Source organism: Hemicordylus capensis, chromosome 2, assembly GCF_027244095.1.
Source record: "Hemicordylus capensis ecotype Gifberg chromosome 2, rHemCap1.1.pri, whole genome shotgun sequence".
Lineage (NCBI taxonomy): Eukaryota > Metazoa > Chordata > Lepidosauria > Squamata > Cordylidae > Hemicordylus > Hemicordylus capensis.
In genome coordinates this window covers 212,104,637-212,118,584 of record NC_069658.1, presented here as the reverse complement: position 1 = coordinate 212,118,584, position 13,948 = coordinate 212,104,637, and the positions used below count along the sequence as shown (strand labels likewise).

General features: G+C 48.8%; 1 pseudogene; it reads left to right on the top strand.

Moving 5' to 3' along the window:
- Window positions 1-12,568: 12,568 nt before the first annotated feature.
- On the top strand, window positions 12,569-12,684 carry LOC128348391 (uncharacterized; annotated as a pseudogene).
- The last annotated feature ends 1,264 nt before the right edge of the window (window positions 12,685-13,948 follow it).

The following is a 13,948-nucleotide window of genomic DNA, read 5'->3' as shown; positions in this document are numbered from 1 at the left end:
GCTGGACCACCTAGTCAAACCTCTCTTCACCTACTATGGCCAACCAGATGCTTCTTGGAAGCCCACACAAGCATTCTCTATTGCGTCTGGTATTCAGGCATCTGGTTCTCAGCAGAAGATTGCCCCGATCCAGGAGGTCCTCTCTAACCATCCTTCTCCATGAAGTCTCTGATCGTCAGCACCCATGGTTTTTGTCTCTAAACAGCAGCCATGGGTGGAGGGTGAATTGGAATTTGAACTGAGTTTCCTGGGCAACACATCTGAGGAGTTTTATGGCAAGCCAATGGTGTATTCATAAGACTAGCAAAATTTCTCTAGAAGTTTCACACACACACACACACACACACACACACACACACACACACACACACACACCCCTATTCCTGAACATTTTTTCTTTCTTTCCCCATCAATTCCTCCTTTCCTTCCTCTCTCCATCCACTTCTTTCTGTGTCTCAGTCCCCCTTGGTCTTTCTCTGACTCTCTGTCTCTCATTCACTCACTCACTCACTCACTCATCAGAGCTGCTCTTAACCCTGGACTTTAGGGCCGAAGTCCAGGGCCTCCACAGCTCCTGGGGCCCCCCAAATCTTCTTTACTCTGTCCTGGATGGTGTGATCACCCAGCGATGCATGATGATGCTTAATTTGCAGGGAAGAGCAGCCTCCAAAGTCCTTTAGGTCCAGGCTCCAAAATTACCTAAGTGAACCCCTGCACTCACTCACTGTTTCTGGATCAGACCCAATGAAGCCCATCTAGTCCAGCATCCTGTTTCCCACGGTGGCCCACACAGGCAGGAGATGAAGACCGGCCGTCTCTCCTGCTGTTGCTCCCCTGCAACTGGTATTTAGAGGCATCTTGCCTCAGAGGCTGGAGGTGGCCTATAGCCACCAGACTAGTAGCCATTGATATTCATTATTTCTTTATTACATTTCTATCCCGCGCTTCCTCCCAGGAGCCCAGAGTACATGGTTATGTTTATCCTGACAACAACCCTGTGAGGTAGGTTAGGCTGAGAGAGAAGTGGCTGGCCCAGAGTCACCAGCAAGTATAAGGGCTGAATGGGTATTTGAACCCGAGTCTTCCTGGTCCTAGTCTAACCACTATACCACACTGATAGACCTCTCCTCCTTGAATGTGTCTAAAGCCCTTTTAAAGCATCCAAGCTAGTGGCTATCACCACATCCCATAGCAGAGAATTCCACAGATTATTTATGTGCTGTGTGGGAAAGTGCTTTATTCTGTTGGTCCTAAATTTCCTGGCCTTCATCCTTTCATAGGATGAGCCCTGGTTCTGGTGTGAGGGGGCTGGATCTCTTTCCACTCTCTCTACTCCATTCTTAATTGTATACACCTCAATCATGTCTCCCCTTAGTCACTTCTTCTCCAAAGTAAAGAGCCCCAGGTGCTGTAGCCTTGCCTCATAAGGAAGGTGCTCCAGGCCCCTGATCATCTTGGTTGCCCTCTTCTGTGCTTTTTCCAGTTCTACAATGTCCTTTTTTAGATGTGGTGACCAGAATTGTACACAGTACTCCAAGTGTGGTTGCACCATAGTTTTGTCTAAGGACATTATAATATTAGCCGTTTTATTTTCAATCCCCTTCCTAATAATCCCTAGCATGGAATTGGCCTTTTTTGCAACTGCCGCACATTGAGTCGACACTTTCAACGAGCTGTCCACCATGACCCCAAGGTTTATTTCCTGGTCAGTCACCAACAGCTCAGCCCCCATCAGTGTATATGTGAAGCTGGGGTTTTTTGCCCCAATATGCACCACTTTACACTTACATTGAACCACATTTGCCATTTTGTCACCCACTCCCCCAGTTTGAAGAGACCCTTTTGGAGCGCCTCACAATCTGTTTTGGATTTCACTCCCCTAAATTGTTTAGAGTAATCTCCAAATTTTGCTGCTTACCCCAACTTCTAAATCATTTATGAACAAGCTAAAGAGCACCGGTCCCAGTACAGATCCCTGGGAGACCCCATTTCCTACTTCCCTCCATTGTGAAACCTGTCGATTTATTCCTACCCTCTGTTCCCTGTCCTTCAACCAGTTCATGATCCACACATGAACCTGTCCCATTATCCCAGGACTGCTAAGTTTACTCAAGAGCCTTAGGTGAGGAAGCTGGGTCAGTCCACGCAGAGGCCCATTGCGGAGACGCAGCAGCCTCCAAAATGGCTGCTGCATTGGCAGGAAATGGGAATGGCCAAATGGACCAGTTTTGGAAGCGAGGGAAGCCGGGGGGGAGGGGGGACCTCTGCAAAACCCACCACCGCCACCTCAGAGAACACCCTTGTAGGGGGTGAGTTTAAAAAATAAAATTTTAATTTTTTTTTTAAAGCCCATGAACCCGCCCCCCAGACCAGACTGAACTGGGGGGGGGGTTGAGGGGGTACCAGCCCGAACTGGCCTGGTCCAGTTTAGATCCAGTTCGGACTCACACCAAACCGGACCAGCTGGCTCCATGCACAACCCTAGTGAGGGGAAAGGCAGGGTTTCACCTAGCTTCACCTAACCCCCAGGGTTTCACCTAACCCCTGCTAACTAGGCAAAGAGGCACCTTTTAAATGTGGTGATTCTCTTTATTTAGCAGGAGGAGAGCAACTGGCCCTATCCATCCCCAGCACAGCATCCCTCCAGGGTTGTGTTGCTGGTGTCCATCTTGTGTTCCTTTTTAGACTGTGAGCCTTTGGGGGACAGGTAGCCACCTCATTTATTTCTTATTTCTCTATGTAAACCGTTTGGGGCACTTTGTTAAAAGTGGTATATAAATATTTGTTGTTGTCCCCTGCAGAAGATGATACCAATGTTGCCTGGAGCGTGGATTGCACTCCCAGACAATCCATGCTGCACCAAGCAGCGTGGATCTCCGGAGGCCGGAATGCGGCATCCTGGCCTCTGGATATCCCATGATGCACTGTGCAATGGGCACGGTACATTGGGAGAATCCCCCAGGATTTACATTCTTGAGAAGAGGGCTCTGGCCTCTTCTGGCTTCATATTTGGGGTCTCATGATGGCCAAGAAGTCTCAAGTATGTGATCTTCCGTAGCTCAAGACAAAGGCAATCCAGTTGACATAGAACACTTGAAGACTGTTCTCAAGAGCAGCCTAACCCCGGTTAGGGCAGCCCAGCCTGGGTTAGGCTGCTCGCATGGAGCGCCAGGACTGCTCCCAATCCCAGTGCTTCAGCCCAGGCACACCTTTAACCCAGCTGCTGGGATCATGTGTGTGCGTGGGCTTTGTGCAGTCCGAGCATACACAGTGATGGGTGCCTAGAGTGCCCATCTCCTGGCGGATTCCCCCAATGTACCACGCTCAGTGCAGGGTGCATCATGGGATATCCAGAAGCCAGGACACAGCAGCATTCCGGCCTCCAGAGATCCACACTGCTTGGTGGCAGCATGGATTGTCTGGGAGCACGCTCCACGCTCCAGGCAACATTAGTTTTATCCGAGATACCCAAAAGGTATCTTGGATCCAATTCACAGATGATGAGAAAAGCAAAGGAAATGACTCATTCCGGTCTTTCTGTGTGGATGCTGTGCTCGTGGAAATCACTTCAAGAAATGAGCACAGCATCCACATTGAAAGACTAGAATGAGTCATTTTCTTTGCTTTCCTCATCTGTGAATCGGATCTGAAATACCTCTTGGGTCCTCCTTGTGGATTCAGAACCAAAGGAGAAATGTGCACAAATAATTAACTCTGCTGAAAGCTCTCCAAAGGGACGAAGCCATGAGATTGCTTCTAAGACTGATGGAAGGGTATAAGTAAGCTTCTGTTGGGAACGGCCATGAGAAACACAGGTGATTCCTAGTGACAGTCTGACCTTAGTGAGCTGTCCATGGTACTGGTGGATTTTGAGCATTTAGCTACATAAAGTTGTGCCATCAAGTCGGTGTGGACTCCTGACGCCCACAGAGCCCTGTGGTTTTCTTTGGTAGAATACAGGAGGGGTTTACCATTGCCATCACCCATGCAGAATGAGATGATGCCTTTCAGCATCTTCCTAAATCACTGCTGCCTGATATAGGTGCTTTCCATAGTCTGGGAAACATACCAGCGGGGATTCGAACTGGCAACCTCTGGCTCCCTAGGCAAGTTACTTCCCCGCTGCGATTTGCAAACTAGTACATCATCTCATACTGCACGGGAGATGGAAATGGTAAACCCCTCCTGTATTCTACCAAAGACAACCACAGGGTTCTGTGGGCGCCAGGAGTTGATACTGACTCAATGGCACACTTTACCTTTACATCCAGCTCTGCCAGTCCCTGCTTCTCAAGCTCCCAGTTCAAATGGGATAATAGACTGGGGCAATCCAAAATTGGTTCTTGAACCCACTGGGCCCAAAGTCAGGCAAGGTAGTCAGAATGGCAAGGTAGTCAGAGTATCTGGCTCAACCCTGGTTGGTATCTCTGTTCAGCAAGGAGATACACTGGGGGACCTTTATCTTTACTCTACTTTCATTAAACTCACTTTATGGGGTTCTTTTGAGGATAAAATGGCAGGTGACAAGTCTTACAGAAGCAAAAGAGCCAGAAATGACACAGAACCAACAAATCGAAGGGAAAGTGGTGGGGGAAAGTGGGGCAAGAAAGGTGGAAGAATTCCCCCTTCTCCCCCTGCCTTTTTTTGCCTTGGACCAGTCTCCTTGGAGAACTCCTTGGAGAAAGGGCAGGGGGAGTTTAAATAATATTTGAATAGAGAATAGTCCAAGGTAGAATTGGACAGAATAACTTGCTGCAAGTTGGTTAGGGGCAAATGTTTGGAATTCAGTGCTGAAAGGCTACTAGATTAGGTGGCCCTAAAAAATTATATACTGCTTTTCAACCACAAAATATTCTCGTAAAATGACATGGAAAAAGCAAAGACCTGAAGAAACCAAGTCCTATGAGGAGTGGTTGCAGGAACTGAGTATGTTGACCCTGAGGACTGAGGGGGGATATGAGAGCCATCTTCAAATCTCTGAAGGGCTGTCATGTCAAAGAGGGAGCCGACTTGTTCTGTGTCGCTGTTGGGGGAAGGACTAGAACCAATGGGTGGAAATTGCAATGGAACAGATTCAGGCTCAACATCAGGATGAATTTCCGAACTGCAAGGGCTGTTAGACCGTGGAACAGTCTGCCTCATGCAATGGCGGGCTCTCCTTCACTGGAGTTTTCCCAACAGAGGCTGGATGGCCATCTGTCTGGGATGCTATAGCAGATTCCTGCAGTGAACAGAGAGTTGTTGTTGTTATTTACATTTTATATCCCGCTCTCCCTCCAAGGAGCCCAGAGCGATGTACTACATACTTGAGTTTCTCCTCACAACAACCCTGTGAAGTAGGTTAGGCTGAGAGAGAAGTGACCGGCCCAGAGTCACCCAGCAAGTATCACGGCTGAATGGAGATTTGAACTCGGGTCTCCCCGGTCCTAGTCCAGCACTCTAAGCACTACACCACGCTGGCTAGAAGATCTCCAGGATCCTTTCCCATTCTGACATTATATGATTCTATGTTTTTGTGGGGTGGCCACATTACTCTGGGAGGAGAAGGAGAAGGAGAAGGAGAAGGAGAAGGAGAGCTTCTGGAACTTCTGCCTGTGCCTTCTGGAGACTACATAGGAGCATAGGAAGCTGCCTTCTACAGAGTCAGACCCTTGGTCCAGCTCGCTCAGTATTGTCTACACAGACTGGCAGTGGCTTCTCAAGGGTTACACACAGGAGTCTCTGAGGCTATGCACATGATCAGCCAAACCCAGGCTTGGACAGCCTTGCCTAGGTTTGGCTGATCATTCACAGCACTGGGATCGCGGGCAACCCCAGTGCTGCCTCCCCTACAATCCTGGGAATTTACCCCAGCAAGCCCGGGAATTTACCCCGAGCATACACAGAGTAGGGCGCCTGAAAAGCCCGACTAATGCACCATGCTCATCGCGTAGTGCATTCTGGGGTTCCTGGAGGCCAGCGGAACTAGTGCTGGCCACTAGAGATTCGCAGATGCCAGGGAGGGGACTTGTAACCATCTGTATGACTCACCCGCTAAGGGGAATATCTTCCAGTGCTCACACATTCCCTAAGGAATATCTTCCAGTGCTCTGTCTTACAGTGCTCTCATTCGCCAGGGGGAATCTCTTCCAGTGCTCACACACGTAGTCTCCCATTCAAAAGCAAACCAGGGTGGACCCTGCTTCGCAAAGGGGACGGTTCGTGCTTGCTGCCACAAGGCCAGCTCTCCTCCCAGAGAGCATGCAGACAGAACAAGTGGCCAAGTGCACACCTCAGGCCTTGACTTGGATCACCAACTCTGTCAGTGGGCTTCTTGTGTTCTTAAGAACATAATCTTGTTTTCTTCTTAAGAACATCAGAAAAGCCCGGCTGGATCAGGCCCAAGGAAGTCCATCTAGTCCAGCATCCTGTTTCCCACAGTGGCCCACCAGATGCCCCTGAGAAGCCCACAGGCAAGAGGTGAAGGCATGCCCTCTCTCCTGCTGTGGCTCCTGGTATTTAGAGGCAACTTCAGACTCTCCACCCCCAACACCCCAACACCCCGCCCCGTTGCTGCCCAAGCTGCCGTGTTTGTTGGCAGGCCAGAATCCGCCTCATTAGGAGGAGTTTGATGGTTGAGTCTCGGGATCAGAATGAAGATTTATGCTGAGGTTTAAGAACAGAGGGCTGTCTGGCGAAGATGTTGCTAAGATCTCTGCAGCTGACAGGGTCAGTGGATTGCCCGTCAAATATCGAACCGAGACGTCGATGATGCTAGCCCTAAGTGAAAACAAACAGCAATTGAGGGTGGGGAGGGGAGAGAGGAGAGTGTTTAATGGCCTTCCTGAGAGATCCACTTGGCATGGGAGGTCCTCGCAGTACCTGGCACAGACATCATTCATGGGAGAGAGAAGCTCGTGAGCCCAACCTGCCGTTCAGACAGATATTCCTGGTGCACCAATACACTAGAGGTTGTTTTCACCAAAAGCCCTACCCAGGTAGGGCAGCACCAGGAGAAGAGAGCTGGTCTTGTGGTAGCAAGCACAACCTGTTCCCTTAGCTAAGCAGGGTCCACCCTGGTTGCATAGGAATGGGATACTAGAAGTGTGAGCACTGTCAGATATTCCCCTCAGGGGATGGAGCCGCTCTGGGAATTGCAGAAGGTTTCAAGTTCCCTGCCTGGCAGCATCTCCAAGATCGGGCTGAGAGAGACTCCTGCCTGAAACCTTGGAGAAGCCACTGCCAGTCTGTGAAGACAGTACTGAGCTAGATAGACCAATGGTTTGACTCAGTATATAGCAGCTTCCTATCTCTCTCCCCCTACCTATTTGGAGAGGAGAGCTGGTCTTGTGGTAGCAAGCATGACTTGTCCCCTTAGCTAAGCAGGGTCTGCCCTGGTTGCATATGAAAGGGAGACTAGACGTGTGAACACTGTAAGATATTCCCCTTAGGGGATGGAGCTGCTCTGAGAATTGCAGAAGGTTTCAAGTTCCCTCCCTGGCTTCTCCAAGATAGGCCTGAGAGAAATTCCTGCCTGCCACCTTGGAGAAGCCACCGCCAGTCTGAGAAGACAATACTGAGCTAGATAGACCAATGGTCTGACTCAGTATATGGCAGCTTCCTATGTCGTGAGAACCATGGGATCAGGACCGATCCAAGCACTCCTCCACCCCGTGCTCCCTCCTACCTCACTGCCCTGTCACGTGAAATCTCAGCCTGCCAGTAGACCAAGCTTCCATAGAGTCAGGCGGAAAGAGCGGCCATTAGTGGGAAGTCCCACAAAGCAGCACTCTCCTTATGATGTGCATTCTGGGGTTTGAGACGATGCAGCCAGGTTTCCCCTGTCCTCCTCGTTGCTTCTGGAGCAGAAGTGCACCTAGGTAATTTTGGAGCCTGGACCTTAAAGGCCTTTTGCACCCCACCACTACTGCCGCCACCATCACTGTCGGATAAGCTGCAATGCACTATTTTTTACACCAGAATATGCTCAGGGAAAGCTGGAAACTCTTTTTAATTTTATTTTTAGAAGAGATTCTGAATAAGATACTCCCCACTGACTTGCAGAGATATGCCCCATTTTGCATGCTCAGCATTTGGAGCCCCCGAGGCTTGCGGGAGACTGGACCTCTGCCCGGAAGCCCAGTTCAAAGAGCACCACTGTGCTGGTCATCTGGGTGCGTGGCATGAGAGAACTGGGATCAGCGAGGACTGCGGGGGGGACGGGGACAGGTAAGCTCCTGCCGTCCTCCCAACCCTCCCTAGCAGCTAAGGTCATGTGAATGACCTATAGAAGTCTTTTCTTTGGAAAGTTGATGGTTGTTGGCTTTCTCTAGGTTTTGAACTGGTGACCTGAGGGATATTGAGCAAGGTGAAAGTGCAGAATTTCCCCCCAGTTATCCACACAACAACCCTGCAATGTAGATTATGCTCTCATCCAGGGAGCCTCAGAGCGGTGTGGGGATAAGGAAGAGCCCGTGAAGGTGCCTGTGAAATATTGGCCTCTATGAATGGCTGGTTTGATTTTGCCCATGCTGAAAATCATCAGTGCCCACTTCCGATCAATGCCTCTCAAAGTTAAGGACATAAGAACAGCCCTGCTGGATCAGGCCCAAGGAGGCCCATCTAGTCCAGCATCCTGTTTCCCACAGTGGCCCACCAGATGCCTCTGGGGAGCCCACAGGCAAGAGGCCTCTCTGCTGCTGTTGCTCCCCTGCAACTGGTATTGAGAGGCATTGTGCCTCTGAGGCTGGAGGTGGCTCACAGCCACCAGACTAGTAGCCATTGATAGATCTGTCCTCCATGAATTTGTCCAAGCCCCTTTTAAAGCCATCCAAGCTAGTAGCCCACATCTCATGGCAGAGAATTCCACAGATTAATTATGTGCTGTGTGAAAAAGTATTTCCTTTTGTTGGTCCTAAAATTCCCGACCTTCAGTTTCATGGGGTGACCCCTGGCTCTAGTGTTGTGCGAGAGGGAGAAAAATTTCTCTCTGTCCACCCTCTCCATGCCAAGCATAATTTTATACACCTCGATCATGTCTCCCCATAGTCGCCTCTTTTCCAAGGTAAAGAGCCCCAGATGCGGTAGCCTAGACTCATAAGGAAGTTGTGGGTTCCAAGCACAAATTCTTTATGCGCCAGGCATTGGCCTTTGACCCCCGAGCAAGGAGGCTGGGCAGCCGATACAAGGAATTGACCAGACACCTCAGGGCAGAGAGCAAGGGAAGAAAGAAGAGTCAGAGGAAATGTTGCCTTTTTCTTGACAGTGAGAGGGACAGAACAGGTTGTTGTGATGGTGCTACAGTCCGAAGAAAGAAAGGGAAAAAGGATAGGCAGAAAGGGAGAGATGGAAAGGTGGACACGCAGAGATGGGAGGGAAGGAAAGAAAGATATGCCGAAAAGGGAGAGATGGAAAGGTGGACATGCAGAGATGGGAGGGAAGGAAAGAAAGATATGCCGAAAAGGGAGAGATGGAAAGGTGGACATGCAGAGATGGGAGGGAAGGAAAGAAAGATATGCCGAAAAGGGAGAGATGGAAAGGTGGACATGCAGAGATGGGAGGGAAGGAAAGAAAGATATGCCGAAAAGGAAGAGAGGGGGGAAAGGGATATGCAGAAAAGAGAAGGAAGGAATGATGGACATGCAGAGATGGGAGGGAGGGGAAAAAGATATGCAGGAAAGGAAGGAAGGAAGGAAGGAAGGAAGGAAGGAAATGCAGATATTTGAGGGAAGAAAATATATGCAAATAAGGGAAGGGCAGGGAAGGGAAGGGAAGGGAAGGGGAAGGGAAGGGAAGGGAAGAAAGGTGGCTAGATATCTATGCAGAGGAGGGAGGGAAGGAGAGAGAGAGGGAGAGAGAGATGCAGGCCTGGTTTGACCTGGCTGTAGTTGGTCCTTTTTTTGCATGGCGAGTATAGCCTATAAAGCTGGGCCTGCCCTACTGGGAGATGGCCTCCTTCCGAATTCTGTGCAGGCCAGCCGTGTGGCGGGAGCACGTCCGCAAGGGCTGCCATCAGCTTGGCAAGAGATTGAGCGGATCAGCAGCTGGAAAGCGCGCACTGAGGGAGCCAGGATCCCTCCTGCCCAAGCGGCCGTGCGACGCAGCGATAAGGGACGGGTCAATATAGTTTTCTGGAAGTTTCTTTTTTTCCCCTCCTCCCCCCCTTTTTTTTCCCAGAGAGGAGAAGACGAAGAAAGGTTAAATGTGAGATGCGATTGATTTTCCTCCTCCTCTCCCCCCGCTTTTTTTTTCTTTCCCCGGAGCCAGCCTGGAGGACAGATTGCAGCCCAAACTGACCAACTGACCACAGAGGGGATATTGAAGACCAGGCTGGGGCGGCTGACCAATGGCTGCCCACCTCAGCCCCGTTGCCTAGCAACCGAGTCGGGAGGGGAGAGAGGGGAGCGGGAGAGAGATGGATTTTTCCGAAGCCAGGCGGCCCAGCCGGATCAATTCGGCTACAGGGGCTACAGTGGCCAAACGGAGTCGGTTTTGCTCTGAGCACCTATTGATTTCGCCCTGCTATGGGCATTGAATGAGGTTTAATAAGCCCCCAGTAAGCAGGAACAAGGGCTTAAGTGAGAGCCTGGCAATCCCACTCCATTCCTTTTGTCTTCCCTTCTTCCTTTCCCCTTCTTTCTTTCCCTTAATTGCCGAGGCGTTGGCAAGAGGGGGAGGAAAAGGACCGCGCCTGATATCAATAGGAAAAATAAATAAGGCCCTATTAAAACACCTGGGCAGAGTCTCTGCTTTGCACACAGAAGGTCCCAGGTTCAAACCCCAGCAGCATCTCCGGGTAGGGCTGGGAAAGACCCCTCCTGAAACCCTGGAGAGAGCTGCTGCCAGTCAGAGTAGACAAGACTGAGTTGTGGAAACAAGCATGACGTGCCCCCTTTGCTAAGCAGGGTCTGCCCTGGTTTGCATTTGAATGGGAGACTAGAAGTGTGAGCGCTGTAAGCAATTCCCCCCCAGGGGATGGAGCCGCTCTGGGAACAGCAGACGGTTCCGAATTCGCTCCCTGACAGCATCTCCAAGATCAGGCTGAGAGAGACTCCTGCCTGCAACCTTGGAGAAGCCGCTGCCAGTCTGCGTAGACAATACTGACTACTGAGCTAGATGGACCTAGGGTCAGACTCAGTATATGGCAGCTTCCTATGTCCTATGACCTGTAAGAAGTCAGCAAGGGTTTCTGGCACCTAAAAATAAAAATAAAAATAAAAAAGAGGATGGGGCCATAGATCAGTAGATAAGGATCTACTTTGCTAGGTTCAGTCCCTGGCAGCATCTCCAAGTAGGTCTGCGAATGGGTCCTGCCGAGAGCTGCTGCCGGTCAGTGTAGACAAGACTGAGCCAGATGGACCAAGGGTCTGACTCAGTAAGAGGCAGCTTCAGATGCGCCTAAAAGCAAGGAAACGTGTTTTTTTCCTTAGCACTATTTTGACTCCTATGCGAATGTATGCAGATGTAATCAGTTCATTGGCTGATTGACTAAAACCCATATGATTATTCCACAAAGATTCATTGAATGGGCTGGCAGGCCTAGATAAAACGAGCACCGAACACCATTTCTCCAGGGGATTATGACACTCTGTGTCATAAATATGTCACCTCCACCTCTGTCCATCATAACAGCAACAGATTACAAATTGATTTGGCATCAAGAAGGACCCTCACTTGCTCCTCTCTCCCTCTCTCTCCCTCTCTGTCGCAAGTGAGGGTTCTTCCATATATATATATATATATATATATATATATATATATATATATATATATATATACACACACACACACACACACACACTGTATATATATATGGAATAACATGAACAAGTCTTTGATCCAAAAGGAGAAGGGGGTTGTGGAGAAGGAACAGAGATACGAATGCATCCATTCTGGAAGATATATCGGTGGAGGTTTGTTGGTTTGTTGGTTTGGCTTCTCAGAGTGTGCTTCTTTCTGCATTTCAAAGTCATATCTGAACGCTTTGCAGTTTAATCTTTATTACCCAAGAGGCTGGGGGATCAAGGCAGTGCGGTGGGGTGGGGGGAGAATAACAATCAAATCAATACCACAGTATGAATTTACTCCCCACGGGGACCAGGGCACCAATATTCTCTTCCCCCAACCCTCTGTCTTCTATTAAAGAGATAGCGTCCATTTAAGCCTGAGATGTGTTAATTGACATCCTTAAATGGGTGACCCCCACTTGCCTGGTGGATTTTGCATCTCATTATTGGGAGTGGGGGGTTTAAAGTGGGAGAGAGGGGATTTCCCCCTCTGTCTGTGTATAAAATACAAACCAGCTTCTTCTCTGATTTCTATTTGTGTGTGTAAGGATTAAAATAAGATGGGTTTTCTTTTCTGGGGAAGATTTTTGTTGTGGCCATGGGATTTAAATTGCACATTTAAAAGGGATAAGCAGCATTTTGCAGATTAACAAGACCTCAGGGAGTTCTGGGGAGATGATGCATTCCTTGAAAACAGAGTTGCATGTTGTGTGGTCTTATGGTTATTAATAATCATCCAATTTGTATCCCGCCTTTCCTCCAAGCAGTGAAGGCTCTTGTTGAAATATGGTCCAAAATGGCTGCCCGATATAATACTGGAAGGGGAGGGGGTTATCTTCACATTGGGGCACCACAGCGAAGATTAGCATGGCCCCCGCGCAAGCATGATATGCAAATTCGTGAAGTGTTTTATATTGCTCAGTGGTATATTGCTTCTGCTTTGCATGCCAAAGGTCCCAGGTTCAATCTCTGGCAACATCTCCAGGTAGAAGGCAGCTTCCTATGTTCCTGAGTAACCCTGTGAAGCAGACAGGGCTGAGAGGATTGTGAATGGTTCAATGCTATCCTCAGGCCTGCCCCTCTTTTGAGCAACACTGGGGGGGGGAGTGGGAAAGGAACCAAAATACACACACAGCTCAGTTAATTTCACTCTGGATTTTAGAAAAAGGGAGTATGCCTGTATTTATTTATGTATTTATTTTATTTGACACATTTCTGTACCACCCATATGCAAATCTCCGGGTGGTTTCTTAAGAATCTAGGAGCTGCTTTAAACTGAGTCAGACCCTCGGTCCATCTGGCTCAGTATTGTCTACACCGACTGGCAGCAGCATCTCCAAAGGTTCAGGCAGGAGTCTCTCCCTGCCCTACCTGGAAGTTTTTCACACCTGGCTTTTAGTCCGCATCTCCTCTATGTGTTTACAGATCTTTGCCAAATTTACCCCCAAGTTCCTGCGAGCTAACCGCCTTGGGATTGTTTTTAATGAAAGGCAGTATATAAATTTAACATTAAATAAAAATAAAATAAAAATAAAAATCAGGGAGCACTTCACACACAATTCGGGTTTTTCAACATGTATTAGAGTGTAGCTCAATTTATATTCCCAGGTTTAAAAAATCCACTTTTTGCATTGCTTTTTTGGGGACAACTTTGAACTCGTAGTAAAGCCTCACAAAAAAAAACCCCATAGAAAAGATGTTTGGGGAAGCTCCTGGGAGTTATTCACACTTGACTTCAGGTTTCGGGGTAAATGTTGAGCGAAGCCACTTCGAAGGACACTCGCGGCATTGAGGGAAGCAGCCCCCTGCTCTGGGATTTCTTTTGAAACAAGTCCTTCCTAGCCAATGGAGGGGGAAGAGACACAGAGAGAGCTCCCTACAACGATAGATCTGCATTTCTGAAGAGAACATCTCTCTTATCATGCTAATGATTCTACATCAGCACCTCTCCCTGTTTGCTCCGGGCGTATGTATATATGTATGTATGTATGTATGTATGTATGTATGTATGTATGTATTTTTCAGAAAAAGTAGCTTAAACCCAGCATTTTAAAAATCCAGAAATACCTTGAGATAAGCTAGAATTTGCAAGACAAAGAGAGGAGAGCTGGTCTTGTGGTAGCAAGCATGACTTGTCCCCATAGCTAAGCAGGGTCTGCCCTGGTTGCATATGAATGGGAGAC